Raw genomic sequence first — 15,422 nt, 5'->3', positions numbered from 1 at the left:
AATTTCTTGTCTTCTTTGACGTCCTCTCCGAAGAATATCCGCTTCAGTTAAAGGCTCCTCCTCCTCATTATCACCATTTTTATGTAAATCCTGTGCCGTGTCTTCAAAATCTTCATCTTGTAGATACTACGCAGTATAAAGCAGCACGCTATTATTGTTGGAACATTTGGTAAGGCAACTCTACACATATACTGCAAAACAGGAAACCGCCTCTTCAGCTGACCAAAGCAACGCTCTATCACAACTATTTCTTTTTTTAAAAGGTTATTGAATTACTTGTGACTGTCCTCGGTTGGATTACGAAAGAGGGTTATCAGCCAGGGCTCTAGGCCATACCCTTCATCACCCAAAAGAACATTGTTCTTACATTCACTCAGCACTTTCCAGACACTTGAATTTCTCCATATTCGATTGTCATATACTGACGCCGACCATCTAGCCTCAACATTAATGAACTGTTCCTTCACATTGCATGTAGCCTGCATATTTATACTAGCAAAACCCTTTCTGTTGATATATTCGTCGCCAAATTGCCCAGCGTTTGGAAATTTACATTTTTGTAGCCACTCATTTTTAGCCACAGTAATATCATGTGTTGATGACGGAAACTTGATCCACAAATCAGCTTTTTCCATTATCTTTTTAGAAAACTACTCCCTGTTTTACTCACTGTAGTTTGATGAATTCCCATTTCTTCTGTTATTCAAGACTGGAATCCTGGATCAGCTACATACCAAAGGAAAATATTCATCTTCTGTTCCGACGGTAGTACTCCACCCTCTTCTTTCCCCTGTCTCCGTCAGAAAATGCTTTGCAATCCACTTAACATTTTCTTCGTTGAAACGTATAGAGTTTTATAATGCTCTCCAGGTGGACATCTACGTGGTCTGTAGCATTTTTCGCGGCGTAAACGTGTTGCTGTTTGAGCCATATCTGCACTCTGCAAACGTGAACCCGCTACTGACTAGCCTTCAAGTTTTACTAGCAATTGCTTCCAGAATGAAGTCAGAGCTTCTCTTTATTCTTACAGTTCATCTAATACGGAAACAAGAGCTCAAGGGGAAAGTAAAGGCTTTCATTTTTCTTTTTGTTCCCACAAGCAAAAGCTCTTGCTTCACTTTTTATTCATAAATTCCGAAGCTGTATCTTCGAAATTCCAAGCAAAAGCATTTGCTTCACTTTATTCTTACGGCAGAATGTGTTCGAACATTATGAATTACCTCGAAGAGAACGGTTTATTGAGACACAGTCAACACGGATTTAGAAAACATCGTTCTTGTCAAACACAAATACCTCTTTACTCACACGAAGTGTTGAGTGCTATTGACAAGGGATTTGAAATTGGTTCCATATTACTATATTTCCAGAAGGCTTTTGGCACTGTACCTCACAAGCCGCTTGTAATCAAATTGCGTGCTTATGAAATATATTATGCTGCTGAATTCGTGATTTCCTGTTAGAGAGGTCACACTTCGTAGTAATTGACAGAAAGTCATCGAGTAAACCAAAAGTGATTTCTGACGTTCCCCAAGATACTGTTATAGGCCCTTCGCTGTTCCTTACTTACATAAACTATTTAGGAGCCAATCTGAGCAGCCGTCTTCGGTTGTTTGCAGATAAGGCTGTCGTTTATAGACTAATAAAGTCATCAGAAGATAAAAAAACTACAAAATGGTTTAGAAAAGATATCTGAATGGTGCTAAAAGTGGCAGTTGACCCTAAATAACGAAATCTGTAGGGTCATCCACATGAGTGCTAAAAGGAATCCGATAAACTTCAGTTATACCATAAATCAATCAAATGTAAAGGTCGTAATTCAACTAAATACCTAGGAATTAATGTTACGAACAGCTTAAATTGGAAGGAACACACAGAAAATGTTGTGGGGAAGGCGAACCACATAGTGCGTTTTATTGGCGGAAAACACAGAAGATGCAACAGATCTACTAACGGGACTGCCTGCATTACGCTAGTCTGTCCTCTTGTACTGCTGCGTGGTGTGGAATCCTTACCAGACAGGATTAACGGGGTACATCGAGAAAGTGCAAAGAATGGCAGCACTACAGCACTCTATAGCGGAGTGTGCGCTGATATGAAACTTCCTGGCCGATTATTATTCATTCTAGAAACCACCCCCAGGCTGTCGCTAAGCCATGTCTCCGCAATATCCTTTCTTCCAGGAGTGCTAGTTCTGCAGGGTTCGCAGGACAGCTTCTGTGAGGTTTGGAAGGTAGGAGGCGAGGTACTGGCGGAATTAAAGCTGTGCGGACGGGGCGTGAGTCGTGCTTGGGTAGCTCACTTGGTAGAGCACTTGCCCGCGAAAGACAAAAGTCCCGAGTTCTAGTCTCGGTCCGGCACACAGTTTTAATCTGCCAGGCAGTTTCATGTTTGATATTCATACAGTGTCAACCGATGAATCATACTTCTTCGTGTATGATGAGACAGTATCCTACAACGGGCTTAACGAGGTCTCTTCCTTTTTGTTTTATTTTGTGACGACAATTCTTGATCCCTCTGTTAGAAAATTAAATGTATTTTCAGACTCTTGCGAGGGTCAGAACAAGAATTGAACTATTTTCCGCCTGCTGCATTACATCGCTCATCATGTCAAGAGACTTGGGCACGTGAAAATGACTTTTCCAATCCGTGGCTACTCGTACCTTGAACATGATCTAACATGCCTAGTATCAACAAGAAAAAAAGGGTTGAAATGCCAAAAGACTGGATGGAGGAAATAGAGAGTGCAAGAGCAAACCCCTCACCTTCTCATGTTGTCGAAGTAGACGGAGTTTGTAACAGATTAGTCTACACACCTCTATCAGTTATATTTCAAGAAATGGCCATTTCCTTCTAGACCAGTAAGAGAATTAGCGGCTGGAAAAGAGCATCCCCGATACTTGGAATAAGAAGTACATTCCATGGCCATTGGGATCGCCATGTTATCAACAAGCCACTTACAGTTCAAACAGAACAACCTCAGCCTCAGAGTCCTTTCTACCTGACTATGCATATAGGAGTGTTTTTTGTTTTATCCTTATTTTTATCATCATTTTTATGGTATTATTTACTTAAAACAGTTTTTATTTTAAATCTTGTGAGCAACTACACCTACATTTAATTTTTAAAAAATCTACAAGGAGTGTTTTTGATGTAGGTGCACAACCTATTACTTATAACAAGTATGCAGACCTACAACAGTTAAAGATGTTTTGCGGAGAAGAGGCTACGCCGTGTTTTCCCAGCTGCCAAAACTGGAAAAAGGATAAAAGTGTAACAAGTATCATCAAGATGACACTGTTTTTCTTGTTTTTTTTTCAAAAACAACAAGTGCAAGTGCTAAGAAGCAGGTCCAGAGAGGAAATGAATAAACAATGAATGAACATAGTTTACAAAGAAATTGTCTGGGCCAACGAAGTTTTGTTCTGTTTATAAGGAATTAATTCTAGTCTATAATTTTCTATCACATGACTTTTATGGTTTTTTGGTAACTAATAAATTTTAGCACATTCACTTGTTACATTTTTAATGACATCAACAAAGTTAACGAATTTGCGAGATTTACTGACATTCTCCCTTTTACAGTGACTTACCCCCTATTTCCCTACAAAAAACTGAAGTTATTCGATATAATATTTTCTTTCGCTTGCTATTGGACGCTTACACAAAAATCTTGTAGAGGAATCTAAAGACTGTAAGTAAGGATAGACTAAACATAAATTTCAAGAGGATAGGCTAAAAAATGCATTTGGTACCGTGGGTTTGGTTTTAAAATCTTCTTTCCTTAAAAAGTCAGAAGAACTAACTTATCCCCCCCCCCCCCCCCAACCTTTTCCCGTGGACCCTTCATATAGAGACCTGGCTTCTCCAAACTAAAGAAAAGGTTTAGTGTTACCGTAGAGCCGGCCGTTGTGGCGAGCGAGATACAAAGAAAAGCAATGCATTTTGTTACAGGTTCATTTAGAAAGCGTCACGGAGATGGTCAGCTAAGCCAAGTGGTCGACGCTGCAAGAGAGGCGTTATGCATCAAGGTATGGTTTACAGTTAAAATTTCAATAATGTACGTTCTCATAAGAGTACACTCCTCCTACGTATACCTCGTGTAAAGACCACAAAAATACAAGTAGAGACTGTATGTAACATATTATTACTTGTAAAATCAGAGAGATTCTAGCTCAGACGGAGGCTTACCAACTATCGTTCTTCACGCGAACCATTCGCGACTCTAAAACGGGGAAGTAACAGAGGTGAACAAACCAACCTGTGCCAAATACCGCAAGGTGGATTTCTGGGTATTGATGTAAATGTAAATATACAGGGTGATTCCGTGATGGTGTTACAAACTTTCAGGGATGATAGAGAAGGTTAAATGTATCAATTTGAGATAAGGCTTCCTGGTCTGGAAACGATCGAGTCGAATGTTATAAGCGAGAATTGTTCTGATACCTATGACAGAGGAACGCATGTACTGTTACTACTGTTAGTAAGACTGTACGGTAGGCAAGCTTTAGAGTTGGAAGTACGGATCAAAACAAGAACAAAATGTTCAGTAAACAAAAGTTCTAAAGAGCATACCTTAAGAGCTAAGAGTAAGTGTTCATCTTTGCTACTGTGAAACTCATCTGTTCTCCTGAACAAGATCTCCAAGCTCTTTAGATATGCATTTTAGAGCCCTTGTTTGCAAAATTTTTTTTTTGGGTTTATATCACTTCCTCCCCAAATATGGAAACCAAGGATCTTGCAATAGGAGAGACGTGTTTCACAGTATCGAATACGAACAAATGCTCGTAGCTCTTAAGGTATGGATTTCAGAGCCAATGTTTACTAGTTTTTTTTATTGGTTCGGTTCATACTACCACCTCTAAAAGTTGACTATCCTATAATCTTAGCAAGAATAGTACCGCAACATGTATTCCGCTGTCGGAGGTATCAGAACAATTTACTCTTTTAACCTTCGACTCGGTCTCTTCCGGACCAGGGCCCTTTTCCACAAATTGATGCATTTATCTTTTTGTATCATCCCTGAAAGTTTGTATCATTATCACGGAATCATCTTGTACATGGGCAGTGCCTTATATTTAAAGTATTTCCGCATATTTATGCACAATACGATATATTTATTTATGATAAGGTTTAATTGAAACTCATTGTAGGTCTTCCTGGCATTCCGACTCTCCTGCAGACAGTAGCCTCGCGGAACCTCCGGCCTTACGTAGCAAACTATTTATGCAGGATGGTCAGAAACAGTCCGAAAAGATGGTAAGGGTGTTGCAGGATAGGTGGTAGTGAAGAATAAATTTTAGGAAAAAAATTCGATGCGTAGCGCCGTTTCCGTGTTATTCAGCACTGAAGTTTGCCAACCAGATCAAGTACTTGCACGCGTTAAAATACGGTAATGCAAATACATCTGTGGGTCCTTGAGTTACCACTCATTCCAATGCTCATTACCATTCAAAATGCACCTTTTTCGGAAGTGATAAATTTAAGCTAGGTGAGCAAAAGCTACGTTTGTTCAGTTTTAGGAAACCGAACGAATAACACGTTTGGCGACACCTCTGGCGGGCCTCTTGACTTTGCGTGCGCAATGGCCTCATTGGCTAACTTCAATGCTTAATGACTCTGAAACGGCGCAGCGAATCGATTTTTAAACAGTAATACGTCTCAGTCCAATCTCCCCTGCAGAGCCCTTAAAAGCTTGCCAGATGTTTTGTATATCGTGGAAGTGACTGCTCTGTAACACTTCCTTTGGGTTCACCCGCAGTTACTTCCAGATCTGAGTTGGGTTGGGTTGTTGTGGGGGAGGAGACTAGAGAGTGAGGTCATCGGTGTCATTGGATTAGGGAAGGACGGGGAAGGAAGTCGGCCGTGGCCTTTCAATGGAACCATCCCGGCATTTACCTGGAGTGATTTAGGGAAAGCACGGAAAACCTAAATAAAGATGGCCGGACGTGGTATTGAACCGTCGTCCTCCCGTATGCGAGTCCAGTGTGATAACTACTGCGCCACCTCACTCGTTTTGCAGCCACAGGACGTCGTGTTACGACTCAAACTGTGCGCAATAGGCTGCATGATGCGCAACTTTGATCCTGACGTCCATGGCGAGATCAGCCTTTGCAACCACGCCACCATGCAGCATGGTACAGATGGGCCCAACAACATGCCGAATGGACCGTTCAGTATTGGCATCACGTTCACTTCACCGATAAGTTCGCACTTGCTTACAACCAGACAATCATCGGAGACATGTTTGGAGGCAACCCAGTCAGGCTGAACTCCTTAAACACACTGTTCAGCGAGTGCAGAAAGGTGGAGGTTCCCTGTTGTTTTGGGGTGGCATTATGTGGGGCCGACGTACGCCGCTGGTAGTCATGGAAGGCGCCGTAACGGCTGTACGATACGTGAATGCCATCCTCCGACCGATTGTGCAACCATATCGGCAGCACATTGGTGATGCATTCTTATTCATGTTCGACAATTCGCGCCCCCATTGTGAACATATTGTGAATGACTTCCGTTAGGACAACGACATCACTCGACTAGAGTGGCCAGCATGTTCTCCAGCCATGAACCCTATCGAACGTGCCTGGGATAGATTGAAAAGGGCTGTTTATGGACGACGTGACCCACCAACCACTCTGAGGGATCTACGCCGAATCGCCCTTGAGGAGTGGGACAATCTGGACCAACAGTGCCTTGATGAACTTAGGGATAGTATGCCGCGTCGAATACAGGAATGGATCAATGCAAGAGGACGGACGGCGGAGTATTAGATATATCGGTGTGTACAGTTATCTGGACCACCACCTCTGAAGTTCTCGCTATATGGTGGTACAACATGCAATGTGTGGTTTTCATAAGCAATAAAATGGGCGGAAATGATTTTTATATGTTGATCTCTATTCCAATCTTCTGTACAAGTACCGGAACTCTCGGAACCGAGGTGATGTAAAACTTGTTTTATGTGTTTATTTCATATGTCGACGACAAAGTAATTAAAGTGCAAAATGTTTACAAATAGTAATGTTCTAAAACTGTAATGCGCACCGCAGTATGTTTCGAAAGCCACCCCCTAGCACACTTCATATACTGAGTATGGGATTCTCTGTCAATTAAGAAACTACTGACTTAATAAAACCATAACTTGGTATACATATGAATACAAATACAAAAATTTCTGGAGGAAGGAAATGAGGAAAAACTAATGGAGGTGTTCACTTGCTATAAACATTAAAAATTTTGAAACTTACGAATTACGAAACTACGAGACAGCAGTCCACCGAGATAAGATATCCTTAAGCTAATAATGGTACTTTCTGGAAGATAAGATAAGCAAAGAAGACATACGAAGGGGAATAAAATATATACACTGTAAACATTGAGCGAGGATGAGTTTGGAAAGCGCTGGAATTATCATTTAACCCCTATGTCGATGAGGTGACTCACCAAGATAACTTGGAGATATCGACACGTCGATAAACGAAGAGGAAAGAACAACAAAATTTCAGCACCACAGCAGAATGTTTTCCCTGACCTTTGAATGAATCGGACAATATTAGCTTTGATTCCTCAATTGGCCCTTACTCTTTCTCTCTTCGATGCAGTCTGGAACATGGTCTGTCGAGTACAAAAAGCCTTACGATGTTTTCGAAGGAGGTAGTTCTGCATGGCGTTACGCATCCCCGTCCTGACGCTGAGTCACCGTTCCTGTTGTTACGAGCTGAAACTCCATATTCTACGTTGTATGCTTGAAGAAGGCACCATGAGCTCTGTGTTCACCCTGGTGTGACTGTGTGATTGACATACGCCAAGATATTCTCCCAAAGAACACGCATTGTCTCATTGGTCTTCGCTGATTCTGCAATACACTAGGCTGTGGAATGATCCCATACTTGGACCTGCGTGTGCAGAGATTCATTGGGAGCACAGACGCACAATGTTAAGAACATTATTTGTTTTTTATCTGCTAGCAGTGTGCTGTCAAAATCTGTGCGAAGGTTAAAAACAATTGATAGTCATTAATGTCATTAAAGTAAGGAAATACACCATGATGCGTACCTAAATAATTCTAAATTTAACTCGATTTAACTTAAAGAAGTAAAAGAAACTGTAGAATCTGTCGTCTGGTACTCTACAAGTGGGAGATTTTTTTGAGTGTGGTGATTCAATTAAGCAGACAGTGGTACACCATTGTTTTCAGTTGAGTTTCTAATTAAAGTTATATTCCCTTGTAATACTACCACCAACGTCATCATCATCATCATTTAAGACTGATTATGCCTTTCAGCGTTCAGTCTGGAGCATAGTCCCCTTTATAAAATTCCTCCATGATCCCCTATTCAGTGCTAACACTGGTGCCTCTTCTGATGTTAAGCCTATTACTTCAAAATCATTCTTAACCAAATCCAGGTACCTTCTCCTTGGTCTACCCCGACTCCTCCTACCCTCTACTGCTGAACCCATGAGTCTCATGGATAACCTTGCTTCTCCCATGCGTGTAACATGACCCCACCATCTAAGCCTGTTCATCCTGACTGCTAGATCTATAGAGTTCATCCCCAGTTTTTCTTTGATTTCCTCATTGTGGACACCCTCCTGCCATTGTTACCATCTACTAGTACCTGCAATCATCTTAGCTACTTTCATATCCGTAACCTCAACCTTGTTGATAAGGTAACCTGAATCCACCCAGCTTTCGCTCCCATACAACAAAGTTGGTCGAAAGATTGAACGGTGCACAGATAACTTAGTCTTGGTACTGACTTCCTTCTTGCAGAAGAGAGTAGATCGTAGCTGAGCGCTCACTGCATTAGCTTTGCTACACCTCGCTTCCAGTTCTTTCACTATGTTGCATCCTAAGTACTTGAAACTGTCCACCTGTTCTAACTTTGTTCCTCCTATTTGGTACTCAATCCGTTTATATCTCTTTCCCACTGAAATTACTTTCGTTTTGGAGATTCTAATCTTCATACCATAGTCCTTACATTTCTGATCTAGCTCTGAAATATTACTTTGCAAACTTTCAATCCAATCTGCCATCACAACTCAGTCATTCGCATATGCGATAGTGCTTATTTTGTGTTCACATATCTTAATCTCACCCAGCCAGTCTATTGTTTTCAACATATGCTCCATAAATAATATGAACAACAGTGGAGACAGGTTGCAGCCTTGTCTTACCCCTGAAACTACTCTGAACCATGAACTCAATTTACCGTCAACTCTAACTGCTGCCTGGCTATCTATGTAAAGACATTTAATTGCTTGCAGAAGTTTGCCTCCTATTCCATAATCTCGTAGAACAGACAATTACTTCCTCCTAGGAACCCGGTCATATGCCTTTTCTAGATCTATAAAGCATAGATACAACTCCCTGTTCCACTCGTAACACTTCTCCATTATTTGCCGTAAGCTAAGATCTGGTCCTGACAACCTCTAAGAGGTCTAAACCCACACTGATTTTCGTCTAACTTGTCCTCAACTAATACTCGCAATTTCCTTTCAACAGTACCTGAGAAGATTTTACCCACAACGCTGATTAAAGAGATACCTCTGTAGTTGTTACAGTATTTTCTGTTTCCATGTTTAAAGATTGGTAATACCGATGGAAACAAACCAAATGATGTTCAAAGCGGAAAAGAACGAGAAGTGTTGGTCTGAAAAATCAGAAACATTAGGTCGAATACATAAATACTAAAATTTGCTCGAAATAAATCATCTGCACTTTATGACGATATCACATGGCTCTTTCTCCATGTAGAGGATCACTTTGCTACGTAAGGCGTTCAACAAGTAATGCAACACATTTTTTCCTCCGCTAAATTCGGTTGAAAAAAATGCGGAATTAGTACTGAGACATTGTGGAATATTCCCTGTTCAGCCCTTAGTTTCATAAATCTATGACAGATAACGTCTGGCGTCTGCAATGGAGGTGCATTCAGAGCGGAAAGCTGTCATCGATATTGTTTTGGTGAAAAACCAGACCAACGCAGAAATTCATATGTTGCAGAATGTCTACGACGACCTGGCAAAGAACAGAAGCACAGTGACTCTTTGGGTGAGGTGTCTATGACCGTCGCAACAAGGTCACGCAAATCTGTCGAACTTGCCGCGTGCCGGCTGACCACACACTGTAATGTTGGAACGTGCGAGGTGGTCGACGATCACAATCGAACATCTTGCTGCACAACTGGACGTCTCTGTGGGCAGTGCTGACACACTCGTCTACCAGGTGGGGTGCTCAAAGGTGTGCGCCCCATGAGTTCCTCGCTGCCTAACGGAAGACTGTAAAGAACAACAAAGGACCATCTGTGAGAAACTGAAGGATGCACTCTGCGGGAAGAGGTATGTGGATGATGGATAGGTTGCTGATGCAGCAACATGTTGGGCCGAACGTCGACCAATACGATGGTACCATCCGAGCATACACTCCCTCACAGTAAGGTGACGTAAGATCGTCGCATTGATCGAAGATTATGTTGAAAAACAGAGTTCTATTGCCCAAAGAGTGGGGAATAATGCAGTGCACTGCAATCCTGAATAAAATCAACCTGCCGGACGGGGTGGCCGAGCGGTTCTAGGTGCTACAGTCTGGAACCACGCGACCGCTACGGTCGCAGGTTCAAATCCTGCCTCGGGCATGGATGTGTGTGATGTCCTTAGGTTAGTTAGGTGTAAGTAGTTCTAAGATCTAGGGGACTGATGACTTCAGAAGTTAAGTTCCATAGTGCTCAGGGCCATTTTAAAATCAACCTGCTTACAGAAAATAAACGTGTTACATTACTTATTGAACGTCCCTCGTAGTTTCTTTTAAGGCATTTGGAGGCACAAAACAACTTGAAACAAGCGGCAAGCACTATAGCTGAGGACGGATGTTTTATAGTACAGGGTGATTATAATTCAAGTTCCAATTTCAAAACGCTGTAAAAAGAAACTAACCACTGCTCAGAATGGTGTCAAATTTGAATGGAATGTTATCGAAGAAGGGAGAAATGATATGGGAATAAACTAAAACTTTACCACTAGATGGCGCTGTAAGCGGCGGAATATCCAAAATAAAAAAACACGGGGTGCACGGCTGTTCCTCAGTTTGCATCAGAGGTGCTCGGCATAACTGTCTAAACGCAGGTTCAGACGTTGCTGGTAAAGCTCTTTTACGAGAACGCCGACTGTGCCGGTAGCTTTGCAATAGTTCTGGACACTAACGGGTATGAATACGAGTTGGTCCGATGTCTGCCAAAAGTATGGAGAAAATGATTACGAAATTTGAAAAGACAGATTCTTTTGAAGTGCAATTTGGCAGAGGGAGAAAAACAACTGATCTGACGTCAGTAGAAGATGTGACCATATAGCACTGCAGGAGGGGTAGAGTGGTGCTGTGCAGACATGCAGTGCACGGGGCACTGCCCGACCTTTGGACATGCCTGTAAGAATAGGGAATACAACTGTACGAAACATCCTGCACTGCTGTTTATACAAAATTACCCATGTTCAGGAGTGGCTTCATGGTGACCTGGGAGTAAGGCAAACGCTTGCTCTAGAATTTCTTGCTCGCAGGGAAGTGGAGAATGAATCGTCATGGAACATTTTGTGGACACGCGAAGCCCATTTTCATGACAATACACATAATTTCAGACAACAATCAGCTGGCACATCAATCGGTACCAAATCATTCTGCAAAGGAGACTAGACAATGGTGCTGGTTGACGGCATCACACAGGGCCGTACTTTTGGAAGGAGATGTGTCCTGCAGGTCTTGTTATTTGCACTGTCACTGGAAACGCTACTAGAGTCCTTTGCGCACCAGCGTCATTCCAACCCTTCGACAGTGCGGACTTGTGGATAGGATTATTTTTATGTAGGACGGCGCCCCTCTGTACATTGCACAGCCAGTGAAGCAACTGCTACAGAGGCATTTTTGAAATGCTACAACTATCAGCCGTCATTTTCCTTCAGCCTGGCCATCCAGGTCACGGGATCTTAATCCGTATGACTTCTGTATGTGGGGTTGTCTGAACGATGCTGTGTTCATTGCTCCGATTAGAAATGTATCTGATCTGAAGGCCCACAATGCGCAAAGCATTCTGAGACCTCCAATCTGTTGTGGAACATGCTGTCTCTCGATTTCAACCTGTGGCAGAAAGGCAGACAGCTCCAATCTCATGACGACTGAAAACCGTTGTTGCTTTTTGCCCCCCCCCCCAATGTGATGTGGCACGACCTTGCTGAGCCGTGGCTGGCTCGAGTCATCCTTGTCTTGGGTTAAACCTCGGCTGCTGTCCAGTGGTTTTATATCTCCTGCGATTATGGCGTTAATGTTGCTGTCCTCCTGCCGTGAGTGGCAGCAGTAGCGTGTATTGATACCAGTACTGCTGCACTATCTTTGGGGTGGCGGATCTAGTTTCCGGCTGGGCGGTATGTGACCAGTCGGTCAGTTGGCGTGGAGCAGCAAGAAAGTCCCAATCGCGCAGATCGGGTCGGAGCCGCAGGCGGCGTGCACGCGCGGTTGGAGTGCGAGATGGCGCTTGCGGGTCCTACGAAGTTCGTCGCCCACCGATCTTGGGCATGAAAGTTGAGTCCTTACCTAACCTACTATCAAGCCTCAACTGTTTGATCCTGCTTGTCGCTTGGGGCATTCCCGCGAGCAACAATGTGTGAGTATTTAAGTCGGCTAAGATTCCAGCCGTCTTCCTGTGGAGTTTAACTTAATTTATTCTCTGTTACTGAAGTTGACCAGCGATATCTTCTGCCTTGTGGCCGTTGACGTTCCGGTTACCTGCCCTAGTCGTTGAATTAATTTTCGGCAGCGTATTTTCCTCTTCGTCTTGTTGCTGTCCAGCGCAGCGTGTAGTTCGACAGCTGAGGTGTTGTTGGTCGTTGTGGGCGCCAATATTCTGTGTGTCGTTGTGGTCGTTTTGCTGGTTGCGTCTAGCGGAACTGATTTACTTGACTGGTCCGTCAGCTGTCTGTCGGTTGAGTTGCCTTCAGATTAACAAGTCGTTGAACAGGCTGCCTGCGTAACATAAACGGGCGTTAGTGTTACAATCCCACGCCGACCCTTGGAAACTTCTGAGCGCCATTCCTTGTGTGCTACATAGTAATTTCCCTGTTTGGGTTTTAGTTATTTGGTTGATGTGCGACCTTCAGTCGAGTTTTAATATTTCTTACATTAATGTTCTTGTTTTGTCCTTTTACATGAAATTTTTTAAGATAAGGCATTCTGCCTTTTTAATTGAAACCTTTCTCTTGGCCTTAAGTCGTTGAACATAGTTGGTTGATATGTGGCCTTCAGCCAAGCTTAATATCTCTTAAATTAATGTTCTTGCCTTGCCCTCGTCTTGTCCTTTTGCATGAAATGTTTTAAGATAGGGCCTTCTGGCTTCTAAATGTAACTCTCCTTAATGCTTCATACGTGGCCTTCAGCGAAATTCCATTAAAATTAAATTGCTAAGGCCTTCAGCCTGTTTCGATTGAAGATTTAGAAAATATTTTTGGTTGAAACCTCCAGAAGAACCTTGTGATTGAATTTCTTGCTTAGGCCTTGTGTCTTGATTTTGAGTGCTGCCTACAGCTGATTTAAAGTTAATCAAGGGAGGTCGGTTACAGTTATAAGTGTTTTGCATCCTTGTTGTAATATTGTGTGTTGATAAATAAAGTTTGTATGTTGAGTGCAACTGACAGCAACTTATTTTGGCCCCTTTCCACAATCTAATCCGCTCTGTCATGCTAGCTCAGGCATTTCACTTGCCATTGTGGATGGGTTTACTTAACAAGCAGTGCCACAACTGTTGAATGCCAAAACTGTGCGCTCATGCGCATTGCACAATACGGTTGCTTTAGTGTGCAACTCAATCCATAGTAGGCGTATTGCGATTCATCTCTCATTTGTAGCCGAAACCATTTAATTTATGACGATTACAGCACCGTCTAGTGGTCAACATTTCCATTGAATTCCTTTGTTTCCATAAATTTTTCTCCTTCTTCGATAATACCACGTACAAATTTGACGTCATCTGAGCAGTGGTTCTTTTGTTTACAGCGTTTAGAAACCGGAGCTTTAATTACAGTCACCTTGCATATCGTGTATGTCCGCTTAGGTAGCAAAGTGGAGAGCGTATGTGACAGCCATGTAGAGGACCAGGCTTCGATTCCCGTACTGCCAGGGGTGTTCCCTTGGAGGGAGGATTGGTTCGGGGTGCACTCAGTCTCGTGATGCCAACTGAGAAGCTACCTGACCGCGCAGTAGCGGTTCCAAGGTCTGGCAAGTCTGAAAACGGCTGGGAGAGCTGTGTGCCAATCACACACAGCTCCATACCGCAGCCGCATGACGCCGCAAGGCTGAGGGTAACACGGCGACCGGTAGGCAGCCCTTGGGTCTTTAAGGACTGGCCACGAGCTCGTTAAGGCATTTGTAAAAATGAGAGTACAAATTTACTGAATATCAGGACCAAAATCTGCAACATAGTTACAATAAGGTATTCTAGTGACCAGGAAATATTTATTATAATATCAGTAATGGATCGCAAATGTATATCAATCAGGACATTAAATTCAGTCAACGATGACCATCTTCAGACCTGAGTTGATACAGTATACTACACGTATCGTGTCATTCCATATATACAGTGTGTACCTCCAAAGAGTCGTCAGGCACATTTTCCCTGGTGTTTTGGCAGATAATTGCAATTTCGTTTTTGCGATCTGTAGATAGAGTCAGTCCAGACAAATACTGCTCATCCCATACTTCAAGACGTCCAGTGTCAACACAAAGTATTGATTTGTTTCCCATTAAAAACAAAATGATTTTGGAAGGGGAAATTTATGTGCTCGTTAGATAGAGCTGTAGTAAATTAGTCTAGTCAGCGCGGGCCTGGGCGGTAACGTCGCTCCTCGAGTATTCATCGAGTTTTACTGACACTTTTAATGTGGTACTACGCTAAAGTGGGACCACTCTATCAAACTGGCACTTAAAATTCCCCTTTAAAAATCTTTTTTGTTTGTAATGGGTAACCGACACTTTTCGTCGACACTGGGTGTCGCATCAAAGTCATTATGAGCAGTATTTGTTTGGGTTTATTCACGCTACCTGTAACAAAAACGCAAGTGCTACAGTCACAATTAGCCACACAAGCTTCGTCAACAAGTTACAAATCTTGGGCACTACGACCATCACTCAAGATCCATGCCGACACTTTGAGGAACCGAGTTATACTGCAACGACGTAGGTCTGAAGATGATCATCGTTGACTGAAATCAATAACCTGATTGACAGTCATTTGTGATCCCTGACTGGACTTATAATAAATAAATTATGTCAGGACGTTCTGACGCTGGCACATAAATTTACATGTATGTGCCACAAACAACCACAGGTTTCGATGTAGGACAGGGTTTCCCAAACAATGTTTAGTGCTCCGCGAAAAACTATT

Source organism: Schistocerca gregaria, chromosome 2 (assembly GCF_023897955.1).
Source record: "Schistocerca gregaria isolate iqSchGreg1 chromosome 2, iqSchGreg1.2, whole genome shotgun sequence".
Classification (NCBI taxonomy): Eukaryota; Metazoa; Arthropoda; class Insecta; order Orthoptera; family Acrididae; genus Schistocerca; species Schistocerca gregaria.
This window is presented reverse-complemented; position numbering follows the sequence as displayed.